The sequence below is a fragment of the Calidris pugnax genome, unplaced genomic scaffold (assembly GCF_001431845.1).
Source record: "Calidris pugnax isolate Ruff unplaced genomic scaffold, ASM143184v1 scaffold8, whole genome shotgun sequence".
Taxonomy (NCBI): Eukaryota; Metazoa; Chordata; class Aves; order Charadriiformes; family Scolopacidae; genus Calidris; species Calidris pugnax.
The window spans coordinates 4,994,644-5,008,211 of NW_015090830.1; the positions used below are offsets into that span (position 1 = coordinate 4,994,644).

The following is a 13,568-nucleotide window of genomic DNA, read 5'->3' on the forward strand; positions in this document are numbered from 1 at the left end:
GAACATGTGACGGGGCTGACTCACACAGTGCTATTCATGCCATCCATCCCTGATTTGGAACAAGCCTAGTAGTTTAGTTATGACCTGAAAATGTCTGAAGCCAAATTATATATAGCACTTTAAAAATATTTATAATGTTAAGAATGGTTATAAACACCTCCAGAGTCCCTCAAGTGATGCACAGGTTCACAATGGCTACATTCCTGTCTGAAGCCTACACTGAACACTTACTTCACAACACCTGGACCTCTCTGCACAATGCAGTCATGCTCATGTGAAATGACTGAGCTTGACACGCTTCTCAAAGGATTGCCTTTGAAGGAATACACCAAAGAGCAGAAGTATTCTCTGATCTAAAAGAGGCTTTGCTGAGATTAGATTTTCTATGCGCTCCAACATCTTTATCTCTGACCTTGCAGGTAAGAAAACATCCCTGGTCAGCTACAGCAAGGAGACCTCTATGGCAGGCAGGACGAACAGGCATGTGAGGAATGCAGGCAATGTTATTCTCGTCTGTGATCCAGAAATTGGCTTTAAGACTTAGCGAGAGAATAATCACCCTGACCTTCATTTGCAACATCTTTAAAAAAAACCCCATCAGTGAGGACAGCGGGCATGTACCATGTGCCACCAGACACCAGCGTGCGGGGAGAAAAATTTCACTGCTTCCCCTACACAGCATCGTGTGGAGCAGGAATTCAAAACAAGCCACGGGGGTGAGGAGGAGAGGGAGCCGCAGGTCACCGGCAGTGGCAGAGCAGCCTCAGCCACGTCTGGCCAGCGCTGAGACATGCCTGCTCCTGGAGAAAAAGACTCTGAACCAGGCTGACCCGGAGCTGGGGCTGACACGGTGGGATGTGAGAGGAGGAGTACAGATAGCTGGGCAGCACGTTCCCTCATGCTGCAACTGCATGGCTGGAGGAAGAAGAAGCAGCGAGCAAGGACCCTTTGCTAGATAAAAGCTTTTCAAAGCTCACATTCTTCACTTGAAGCCTGACTGCCTCATATGAGATAAATACCTGTGCACGAACTTCACTCAGGCCTAAATTTAAAGCCCACAAACATCAAAAAGATTTGAAGTTACGCATTTCTCCTGCTGAACCGGGCCTCTCGTTTACAGGGAAGGAATCTGCCGGGGGCGGGCGGTGGGCTGCTGGCCTGCAAACGGCAATGGGACGTACTCAGGAGGCAGCCCCTGGACAGGCACAGAAGAGGAAAAAGAAAGAGGACAGAAGGGAAGCAGATATTTGAAGATTACAGGCTACTCTGGAGTAAGAAAGGGCAGCGAAGGGGTGGCAGGGTGACGAGGAGGAGGAGGGTCAGGAGCTGTCCAGGGCCACAGAGCACAGCAGCGCACGGGAGGTCTCAGCCTAGGGCTGAAACCAAAGAATCCCCAGTTTTAAATAAATACGCACGAGCAAAGACCAAAAAAAGACAGTAAAAGATGAGATCGATGATGCTCAACCCTTTTGGGTTCAGTTTGGCAGGCTGCAGGCGCCAGACTGCTGAGCTGCATCAGTGCGCTGCCACGCAGGGATTCAGCGGAAGGGGAAAAAAAGGACTGAATTGTGCACAGATCCCTATTTTTATAGCCTGTTTCTCTCTTTCTCAATGGCATGTTTTCTTTCTTTCACAAAGGAATCACAAAACAAAGGGATATACACAGAAGATTTGAGGTTATAGAATCTTATCTGGCCAAAACAGAAAGAAGAAAAGTGTAGAGGTATTTGATGCTAAATGTCATGAGACTATAGAGGCACTGTTCTTTACAGAGAGCAAATGAGAGATGCTCATGCTTGTAGTTGCTTTTGAAACCAACTCCCAGAAGTTGCAATAATAACCTCTTACAAAACAGCTACTAATCCTATTTTTGTAACCGTTCCAAGCTGTCTGTGCATCCCTCACCCCTACGCTGCGTTAACAGCAAAATGAAACAGTGCTTACGATCCCTAATGCTATAAGCATGTTAAGAGTTAAAAAATAATAATTCAAATACTCTTTGTTCTTCTGGCTGCAGACATAACCACCTCCTTGTCCAGCCAATTTGCTTATTTCTTGCCATAGCAGTCCATACTCAGAGATAAGGTAAACTCATCTAGAAATCACTGTATTCGTATCTAATGGTTTCAGGTGCCACTACTATTCTTATCTGTTCTTGAAAAAAGGTCAAGGATATTAGTGAGTCATGTTTTTTCCTCCGTTTATTTCTACAGTTCAGCGCAGGTTATTCTTTATCGCCAGCTGGACGAGTATTACTTTAACATTCTTCTCGGTGCTGGTCATAGAGAACCTGATTGCCTTCTCGTTAAGCTAAATTTACACTGGCATGCCTCCTTTGTCTACTTTAGACTTCCAGAGGGATAAGGGAGGAAAAAATATCTAGTTCATTATTCAGCAAGATATCAGTGATGAAATTACGGCCTGCAGCCGCTCCGTCTGTAAGCATCTCAGCCTTTCTAATGCAGTGTAACGCTTCCATGACCTGAGACAGGCATTTGCTGGACATTGGGACTTCTGGGATGTGCTGGTACTTCTGAAGCCAAAGTTGTGAGGCTTTTTCCTTGCAGACAGCTTCCCCCTTGATCTGAACCTCTCTCTCTTACTATTCATTTCCTCTTTCAAACCAGTGGATGCACACAGAATACAGCAGGCTCCACGTCTGCGCGTAACTGCAAGCGCAACTGAACCCTTGGAGCTTAAGTCACCAATATGCAACTTAACATGAGGTTTCCTTGACAAAGTCCCAAGGCAATGATTGTGCCTTTGCTAGCTATTTTCTCCTTAGTGATGCAACCACCCACAATGCGGCAGGAACTTGCAGCTGACAAAAAAGGCATGCCATGATTTAGAAAAGCTAGCCCACAACTATACTGGCCTTTTCCGGACAGCGATTCAAAGCTCACCAACAGGTCAAGCCTACAGTAAGAAAATGTCAAGCAGACTACCTGCTGTGATTTCTCATAAATTTATTAAAGAGAGAAACGTTGGCCTCTGCACAGTATTAGCAGAAAAAAGCACACTACTTATATATTAGATCCAGAAGGCATTGCTGACGAAAGCTCTTCCCAAGACTATTACAATGCTGGAGCATGTCCTAACCAGCAGACCGTTGACTGCATCTCAGAAAGCTCATATGAGAACAAGACGGTGAATGCTGAAAGGTCGTCATGCTTTCATGCTTTGAAATAAAACACTCTGAAGCAAAATGACTGCTCACAAGTATATAAAGAACAGTGGTGCAGTGATCAGGAGCGCTCTCAAGGTCACATTTTGAAAAGATGAAATTCATGTACAAAACCATCGATTCAAAAATTAAACAATATTGGCACATGCGACCACCACCACGGCATGTAACCAGAGGCAGCTCAAACTACAAGGGACACATCAGGTGCACGTGCAATTACCTAAGTAACTCCATGCACAGCTCTTGTCCTTATTTCCTTAATCATTTTGCCTTGTGTATAAGCCAGGAAGAAATCACGACAGTACTTCAGCACCATTCGGTGTGTAACTCTCCTATAAAGGCAGTCTCCTGATCATGACACACTACATACATGTGCATGTGCATGCGTGCACCTTTTGTATTAGACAAGTACTTGAGAAATGTATTTACCTGTGGCAAACAGAAAGCTTTTTGTGGACAACTATCTTTGATGTCTTAAAGATCTGAAAAATGTTTTGTGGTTTGTACTTCCCTTCTCTTTTAAAGCAAATGCTTAAGATTGCGAAATCATTATCCCCCAACATCAACACAGGGGAAGCTGACAGTGCTGTCATACTAAATTTGGAGCCCCACATTACCAGTTGTTTTGTACTGCTGAAGCGCAGAGAAAAATGTCTCCATGACTATACAAAGCCAAGGACAAGTGGGGTTATTCTGACAGGCTTCAGAAAACTATGAGCAAGAGAGGGCAAAAATTAAATTTAACAAAGAGGATCATCCAAATATTCAGATCGTAAGATTTTTTCCCCACCACCACAGGCCGTGCAAATGGGGAAAACCAGCTACCCTTCCAAGTATGTCAACCTCTGCTGGGAAGAGTTGGTGGCCAGTTGGAATTCATCTGCTCAGCTGGCCTCTTCGGCTCAGTGGGTTGCAAATAATCCTAGCATTCAAAGTCATCTCCAGAATGCCATGGTGGGGAAGGAAGTGGGATGGACTGACGGACTAAATTACCAAAGCTAATAACAGGATGAGGGCAAAATGGATGGGCTCCCTGGTGGCAATTAGGGGTAGAAGCTGCACTGCAGGCTCCAGCCTGGTGACAAAGCCATGCAGACACCTGTGTAACCAAACCGCTCCAGCACCCACGGGACAACCAAGCAAAGCAAAGGACCCATAGAACCAAACTGGAAAGACAGTAAGGGTGCAGGGCTGGGTGTTCATTTTATGGCACTGCAGGACCTGAAACATCCCCTGTGCTTGCTGAGTCTCATCTCAAGGCAACTATGCCTTTAAACCCTTTCAAAAACTCAGCAAGCCTCCAGTTTAAAAGCAGATTCAAGATCTCCCCTACTTTTGTGATGAAGACATCTCAACACTCCACTTCTCCCATACTGGAAAGGTCCCCGTATTTTGATAAGCTCATTCTGTTTGGATTTTTCTTCCTCAGCTCTTCGGGGGAGACCCCAGTGCTGCCTATTGCTCACCCAGGCAGGAAAAGGCATGCCACTTCTGTTACATGCTTCTAAAATGAACAAGACAGGGGTTTCACAGTCAATACTTTTATTAACAAGGTAACTTGGATTTCTCTCCCTCACAAGTGCTCTCTGTGGGCTGAGCCTGGGAGGCGTCATGTGAAAAACAGAAGCCTATAAGACAAGTGTATCATGATCACTAATCAATACTAGAAATTCTGCATCTCTGAGCTGCAGTTTTGGTGTATTTTACCTTAGTATGTATAATTTAATAGGAAGAGGCAATGCTAACAGCCCATTACTACATTACCCTTCTAGAATGCACTGAGTGTCTTTGAGGAGTATGTGGCTGCCAAGTGGCTTGTCTCCCTCACCAGAAGACATCATCTTCAGGTTTGACCCACCAAGTACAGCTCTTTACAGTGATCACAACACTCTTTGCATTCAGTGACTCACTGAATTTAAGCCTACGTAAAACACCACCACCACCTAACAGTATCGAAAGCACAGCACTCTTCATGTCACGTTTTACAAGGAAGTAATGTGTGAGAGGGAGCAAATCCTGTTTTTTTCCTTGGAAAATCATCTGGAAACCGTTGCAGTCTAAACTGTGTTTAACCGCCCAAATCTCTCTCATTGCTCCTGGCCACATTCTCCTCCATGGCAGTGACCTAGCTAACCCCATTTCCTCTCCTTCATGACCACACTGCAGTGCATACAACTGCAAGTGGTTATCAAATTCCTTTTTTCATTTCTATAATCTTTCCTCTTATGTAACTGACCTTTTTCCCCCTCTCACCAGAACTGACAACGTGAAGTGTCTTCCTTGCCCTGTAATGCTGCTAACTATTCTTTTTATTTTCAAATAGGCTAAATGCATTTTAATTGGTAAGATGCTGTTGGAGGAAATGGTAACGATGGACTTGCTTGTGCAAGAATCTGTCCTTCATCTGCAGGACAGCAGATTTGAGATCAAAGGCTGCCCAGTTCTTGGAGCACTCTGGTATGTCGGGGCAAAGGAAGTGTTCTCAATGAGGAGGGCGCTGCCGGAGATGATTGGAGCTACCTCACCTTATCTGGCCATGGCTGAGAACGGCAGCTGCTGCTCACGGACGGGGAGGTTGTAAAAATAAGATATTGGTCACCAGTACACAGCAGAATGAAAGAGGGGTAACACGCTGTGGGTAGGAAGTGAACAGGAAAAAGAATTTAATAAAATCTAAATATAAATCCTGCATTTTCACAAAGTAAATGTCAAATAGTGCCATTAAAAAAAACAGGGCAGGAACCACGGGTGCAGTGCAGTTGCATCCCTTACACCTACACACCATGACCATTGGCTCAATGAAGGAAAAAGATCAGTCCCAGCTGGCATGTGTCAATGCTTTCTTCAGCCAGAGGAGGTCAAAGCTGTGCAGACACAGATCTAAGGCAAGCACACGAAAGCTCAGTTATGGCCTGCGTCTGACTTCATTCACTAATTTAAGTATGAAACACAGGTAAGAAGCCAAGAAGACAGACTGGCTCCTTGTCAAAAGCCTTTCAAATGCATTTGTCAGCAAATGTGCTAGCATGTGCTTCGGTGCGGTGAGCTTTCAGCCCCACAGAACCTTGTACCTTAGGGAATATTTACAAAGAGTCAGACACAAGTAACTAAAAAAATGTAAACACAAATATGCTCTCAAGCTTGTATGGATGTCAGTTTTCTCTGCATCTCCACTGGAAAATTTTCTGGGCTCTGAAAATTAAAAAAGGTTGGAAACAATTGCTTTAGTGATCTAATAGCAATGCAAAAAATCTATGTGAAGGAAATCTCTTGAAAATGAGTTGCGTCTTGCAGTTTATTTGCTTCTCAAACCAGAAGCTGAACTCTTGCTGAACCACTACATCAGTAAAGCAAAGTGGGCATGCTAGGCAACAGTGATCACCCTTTCTCCAACAGTAACACTCCTGCCAAATCAGAAACAGTGACTTTTTGCGTCATCTTGAGGAAAATAATTCAATTGGCACATGAGATTTCATGCCATTGTAGCATTTAATTTTTAACAAACTGCTCTTAACTCTCCAGTATTTTTCCTTTGTCCTTTGCTAGAATGCTCTTGAAAAGGTTATGGAGATCAATTGTGGTTTTGCAAGTAACAATGCTGTACTTCAGCCCTCTTTAGAACCAAACGCATGTTGACACCTGGAATTATTCTTAATTAATGTTTCATGCAGGTAGTTTTATTCTGCACTACATCAGAAAGGAACTAATCAAGAAAAACTGCATATACAGACAAATTCTAAAGCAGAGTTGCAAAGTTCTGTGGAAAATCTAAAAGAGAAGTGATACCATAGAGGAGACAGAAGATGGAGAACTGCAGAGCTTTGCTGTTTCAGACACTGAAGTCCATGGGTTATTTAGGTCTCTTGTTCTTACAGCAGCTCTTTTTTTAATTCTCTGGCTAATGGTTACCTGAAAAGGCAGCAGTGGTGTCTAAAACCATAGCTACAGCAGTATCACGTCAGTAGAAAATCGAGCAAGCAGAAGGAAGCATACTCTGATGATCTAATTGCATATTAATATTCCTGTTTCCCTCTCCTGAAAATCCACAGGTTTCCATGTACAAATAGGACGAGGTATCACCAGCTAGTTAGATTAGCCTGTTAAAATTACAAATTTTCCTGGATTTTTTTTAAGAAACACATGTTCTGATATGCCATTTAAATTGGAATTGAGCTCAGCGGTAATATATATGTTATTTAAAACCATCACAGATTTCTGAAAGTAGCTACAAAGCAAAATCTGTTTGGAATTGCTCAGTTTTATGCACAGAGGTTTCTGCATGAGCTGGCAGATATATTTAAATTTTCTATTTATACAGCAATTTACATCCATGTTTTACAAACATGAAGGAATAAACTTTGTAACTGCCTTGTGAAACACAGCCCTATTTCAAAACTGACAAAACTCACACAAAGAGAGAGATAAATGTCTTGACTTCATATCAAGATATGAAGTCAATTAATAGCTACAATCTGCACTTGTGGAGCCGGAGCCCTGCATATGTGCCTTCTTTGCATATAAAAAGTCACTTATCTTCAGTCATAAGATTGGTCATGTCGTATAAGCCTTTGTATACAATCAAGTTCTCCATGCAGCAGCAAAATGAGCGAAGATTAAAAAGAAATCCGTTCAGACCAAAACAAATGCAAAGAGAAATCAGCTTTCTTGCTTCTGTGAAAACGCAACCAAAAGAAATTAACAAGAAAACCCCTGAAACAAATCAAATGGTCAGTTCAACTCAAAACCAAAAGTTTCACTTTGGTGGGGGTTTCTCTCCTTGACGCAGTATATGGTAGTTCAAACCCCTTTCAAAATCCTAATTTTGAATCCGTTTTAAAATTAGGCTCAGGGTATTTTCTACTTCAGGCATGCTTAATGGGTACCATCAAGTACAAACTCTGCCAGTTCTTAACAGTCAAGTGCAAGAAAGTCCAGAGAAGTTCCTTATTGCCGAGCTGACACAGCCATAGGGGGTGGGAGGCAATGGGAGGGGGAAGCCAGGAACTGGAGGGTTTTGTGGAGGAAGGAGAGGGTAGGATGTAAAAAGAGAAGGTACTGACAAACGAGGCACAGCACAGATCCTAGCTCTAGCTTACGTATTTTACACTATGGCAACGCGGAGCACTGCAGGGAATGGACTCCTCATTCGTAGGTTCATTTTCATAATTTCTAGTATCACCTGAAATCTTCAGTGGTGATAGCCCCACTGCTCTTCATAACTTGTTTATTTTGTACCTTATGTGCTATAAAATGCAAATATATATTGGTTTAGCTGCCGGGAGTATGTGTCTTTGTTACCTTTAAGAACATTAACGCATTATTGAGATTTGGCTTTCATCTGCAAATGTTTTATGAGTTCTTTGACTTCTTCCCAGATCTCAGCATGAATTGCTTGCTGTGAAACTCCAGTAAATACTCTGCGTGACTGGTGAATGCAATGCCTGGTATCTAACGCCCACTGCAACTAACGTAGACATATAAGCCTAATTAATCGCTTGTGTAGTCTCAAGAATTGTCCATGTGGTCTACAGGGCACTTAGCACTGGCCTGAAAACCCCCAATGCTTGGCAGACAACTGTTTGGGAGCTAAGGCTGTAGGGCTCTGGCGTGTAAAAGGAAGTAAAGCCACACTGCTTAGAAGAAAGTCTCTGGAGTCAGTACTGGGGTACAAATTCTGAAAATTACCACTTTGGGTGTGTGCAGTTGGGGTTTTGATCCTTCATATAAGGTCTCGCTGGTCTTTCCAGCTGCTTCCCTGACTATTTGGCTTGTGAATCCTGCAGGAGAAACAAATTCCTTCAAAATATCACTTAACACTTAGAAAAACTTAAAAAAACCAATTATGTTGATAGCATACTCTGTACATGTTTGCTTCTTCAACATAACTCCATCTAAATTTAATTTAAAATCTGTCGACATTAATTTAAAACACACAGGTAGGGCACTTCCATCAACCCACCATACTAATAGCGCAGTTATGGTATTACCATATAGTCATGATCTACGCCACTTACAAGACCTTGTTAGCTTTCTTGTTTATATGGGACTAAAGTCCTACCCGATCTAAACGAGTCCCTGACCTCTCACAACAGCAATAACTGGAGTACTTTGCTCTCACACAGCACCTTTCATCTCAGAGCGGTTCTGACACATGAATTTTCATTGCATCCCTGTGACACCCAGGTAGGCGGCTAGGCACACTTCAAAGGCAGGGGAACTGTGCCACCGGAAGGTTACACAACTTGGCCCAAATCCCCGGGGAACAGCTGGGAATGTGAACCCTCCCAGCGCTTGTTCTGAATGTCCAGACAATAACACTTACCCCCAAAATGAGTTTCATAAAGCATTAATCAAAATGTTTAACCCCCTACTAAGTTTGCAAATGGCATGGGCAGACGATAGGCTCACTAATTCTTTTTGATACGATATTCATGACTTGTTCTCCTTTCCTGGCAACACTTCTTTTCTTAAGGAAAATAAAAACCAAAACCATTCGAATATAGGAAATAACCAGAGATTTTTCAAGCCATTATTGCAAAATAATTTAGAATCTGAGATGTTTAGCACTTCCTTTACAGGTCTCCTGTTTGATCCCAACCGCTACACTGCACGTGAGGTATGGCTGTTTCTCTGCAGGACCAGTGCACCCCAGTGACCTCAGGAGAGGTCAGTTTTCGTTTCCAAGGACCCAGGAGCTGCTGAACAACGTCATGCCTACATACCCAACAGTTACATTGGCAAATAAAACTGCCCAACCAACAGCTAGTGACAGCACTTGAAACTAATGATTCAGGGGCTGGCTATAGGATAGGTAGAAAGGGAAAAAAAACCCACCGCCCTGTTGTTCCCATTGATAATTAAGGGACTACTGCAGACCAGGTCCTGAGTTCAAAATGTTGCTCTTCTGCCTGGCCCTTGCCACCCCGTGAGCAGCAGGGAGTTACCAGTCACATCTGCAAATTGTGTTTAACACTGCCTAGGGCCCATGTGGCACTGCTGAGAAAGTCAGTGAACTAATGCACACCTCAGTTTCCCCCAACTTTATAATAATGCCTCCTAATGCACATGTACCCATGCATTACCAATCAGGCCATCATAATATACATGAGCAACTCTGAAGCAGTGTTAAAAGGAGAACTGATGTGGGTGGTGATGGATTTTTGAGCACATGGGGTAACAATGATATTATTTGCTGGGTGAATCGTTTGAGGTTGTGTTGCGCTCTGTCACCCGGGAGCAGTACATTTATTTATTTCCAAGCAAGTACATCCAACAACAATTTTCATGGGAGCTGGGATTTTGAGTTTTAATACAAACTCTGCTCTCCAACAGCTGAGCTCTAAATAAAAACCTTAATTATTTTGAATCTCAGGATATGATGTTGAGAGTCGAATGCTCTCACCAGCAGAAGGAAAGGGAGAATCTCTCTTCTGGTGGTGTTAAGCATTTGGGATGAAAATGCTCTGTTGTATATATTTGTGTGTGTGTGTGTACCTAGGGAAAAATAAACAAATATATGCATGCACACCCACACACTCACAAACATATACATGTATATTTCTGAGAAGAAGGAACATTGAGTCAAAACATTTGGGACTATTTTCCCGAAGACCTTACTCTAAGGAGAAAATTTCATAAAAGCTACATAGTACAGTAAATAAATTGTAAGGGAAATAGGTTGCAGAAGAAATTACTGGAAATAGGTTAGAAATGGTTTATTTCTCTAATCTATCTTTTTAGTGGGGGGAAAAAAATCTATCAGGTATTTGTCCAAGAAGATTTTATGAGGTGAACAGATGAGGTTAGCTGCCTAGATTGGAACAACTCTGTAATATAGCCTCATCTTATAGCGTCATAGGATTAGGGTCCAAGGGTCAACTGGGGGCTCTTCACTGGCTTATAGCCATTCTGGAAGTGACTGCAGGAGCTGAGCTTGTTAGTTCTTATGAGCATTGCTACAGCATTTTTTTACTTCCTAGAAACTGAACAGACTCACCTCAGCAAGCATCTCATACGGGGCAATGGTGAAAGTCATAAACTATGTTCTGCAAATATTCTTTAGCCTGACTGTAAATTTCCCTTAAACGAGCAAGGAATCTAGAGACAGCCATGTACCAAGGATCTGGCAATTTCCTAGGGATATTTAGTATTGAATAAAACTATCCAAATCCAGAAAATCTCTCAAGGTGAAAATAAAGTTGAGATGCTCTTTGTTTCTCACTTTTCTATCTGAGATATGTAAAAGTATTAGGTTTTGTTAAAAAGGCTCTGCTTCAAAGACTCTGCTTCCAAATACTCTCCCCACTTGAGAGAGCAATGTATAAGCATGATGCATAAAAAAGGTTTATGACTCACAGCATTTCTTAAACGCCTCTCCTTCCCTGGTCAGGCAAGGTCCACTATCTCCCTAACTTTTTACAGTCATCTCTTATTCCTGACCTGTCTCTTCTCCTGTCTCTTCTACAGTATTGTGGTAACATTACTTCATGCAAATATTACTTCCCTTATCATTCTTAGAAATCTTTATCTGCAGCGTACATTCACAGCAGGAGGTACGGCAGCCTTTTCAGAGCTATCTGTCAGCACACCCATTCTTTTATATTGATTCCATTCAGCCCTGTTATTAAAATTATCACAATTTTGGAGAGCAGAAAGGTGACTGGCTCTGCAAGTCAGTATATTTTCAGCAACACAAGTCCAATAACAATGCTCTACATGTACAAAAAATAACGTTATGCATTATATACAGAAAAATAAAATCCCTGTCCTTTTGTCTGTAAGAGGATCTCTTCAGACCCGGAGTAACTTTGTCCCTGCCTTGGTTTCCTGATTTCCATATAGGTAAGTCTCCCACGAGGCTGGTACAAAAAGCATCTTTCCAGCTCCCACTCCTGAGCTGGGGTTTTCTGCAGGATTCTCCTTGCTTGCTAGATTTCTCCCCTTTCGATTAAGCACCACCCCGGGCTTCTATCTGAGACAGGGGCTAACTCCAGCTCTCCCAGAATGCCAATCCTACGACTCGGCTGTCAAATAAAACACATTTTCTGAGGTGTTTCGTCCCTAACACTGTCAAAGTTGGTTAGATAAGTATTTACATATATCATTCACACGTTAACATCCCTCCCATGTCACTGGTACCTGGCCAGACAGAAGGCCCTTCACTTATAAAATTGCAATCTCTTGCTTGCTAATTTTTGAAATCCTGATCCAGAGCACACTGAAGCCAAGGGGATTGTTTTTTACGGGCTGACACAGATTTTGAATCATGCTGACCTTGTGTGAAGCAAACTGTATACATGCACCTGTCATAGTCTAGTTTGCTGAGTGAACTACTTTCAGTTTAACTTCTGCTGTATGTTATTAACATGGCACAGCTATTTAGCATTTAAATCGCCTTTCTCCTTGTCATTTCTGTCTTCAGTTCCCCCCCTCCCCCGAGTATGATTTATAGAAGACTGACTTAGTAGGAAAGTATGTAGTTGTTAGACAAGGATGGAATTGCATTTTTTAGTATCACGGCTTATTTCAATTTAAAGGACTACAGAGCAAAATGCGATTAACACAGCCATGACAAACATATGATTAAGGTTAGCTATTTTTTCCCCACTGTAATATTTTTCTTTTCACTTTCTCCTTTACAAACGGGTGAAAGTAACCACTAATTTTCTAGTATCTTTGCTCAAGGAGCATCGGAGCAAGTGCCTATTCTGCCTAGAAAACAAGAGCTTCTCAGCCAAACCGAGTGACTTATGACAAGGGTAAAAGGTATCTGAGATGCAGTACTTACTCTGGCTGCCCATCTTAACACTCATGAATAACTACTAGTGTATACTGTCCTACTAAAAATCATAGAATCATGGAATGGTTTGGGTTGGAAGGGATCTTAAAGATCATCGAGTTCCAACCCCCCTGCCCTGGGCAGGGACACCTCCCAATAGAGCAGGTTGCTCAAAGCCCCATCCAATCTGGCCTTGAACACCTCCAGGGATGGGGCATCCACAAGTTCTCTGGGCAACGTTCCAGTGCCTCACCACCCTTATAGTGAAGAGTTTCTTCCTTATATCTAATCTAAATTTACCCTCTTTCAGTTTAAAGCCATTACCCCTTGTGCTATCACTACATGCCCTTGTAAAAAGTCCCTCTCTAGCTCTCTTGTAGGCCTTCTCTAGGTACTGGAGAGCTGCTAGAAGGTCTCCCCGGAGCATTCTAGCCCATAGGCTGAATAACCCCAGCTCCCTCAGCATGTCCTCACAGGAGAGGTGCTCCAGCCCTCCCATCACCTTCCCGGCCCTCCTCTGGACCCGCTCCCACAGGTAACCTAAATATAATGCAGACCGTACTGACAGGCCCTATACAGTGCAGGGATGCCGCGGGGGAGCCCGGA

At 42.8% G+C, this 13,568-nt stretch overlaps 1 protein-coding gene across 1 annotated transcript in view; it reads right to left on the bottom strand.

Moving 5' to 3' along the window:
- Window positions 1-13,568, bottom strand: part of ANKH (ANKH inorganic pyrophosphate transport regulator) — a 108,638-nt gene that overhangs the window by 94,295 nt on the left and 775 nt on the right. The gene's annotated exons all lie outside the window — the stretch shown is intronic.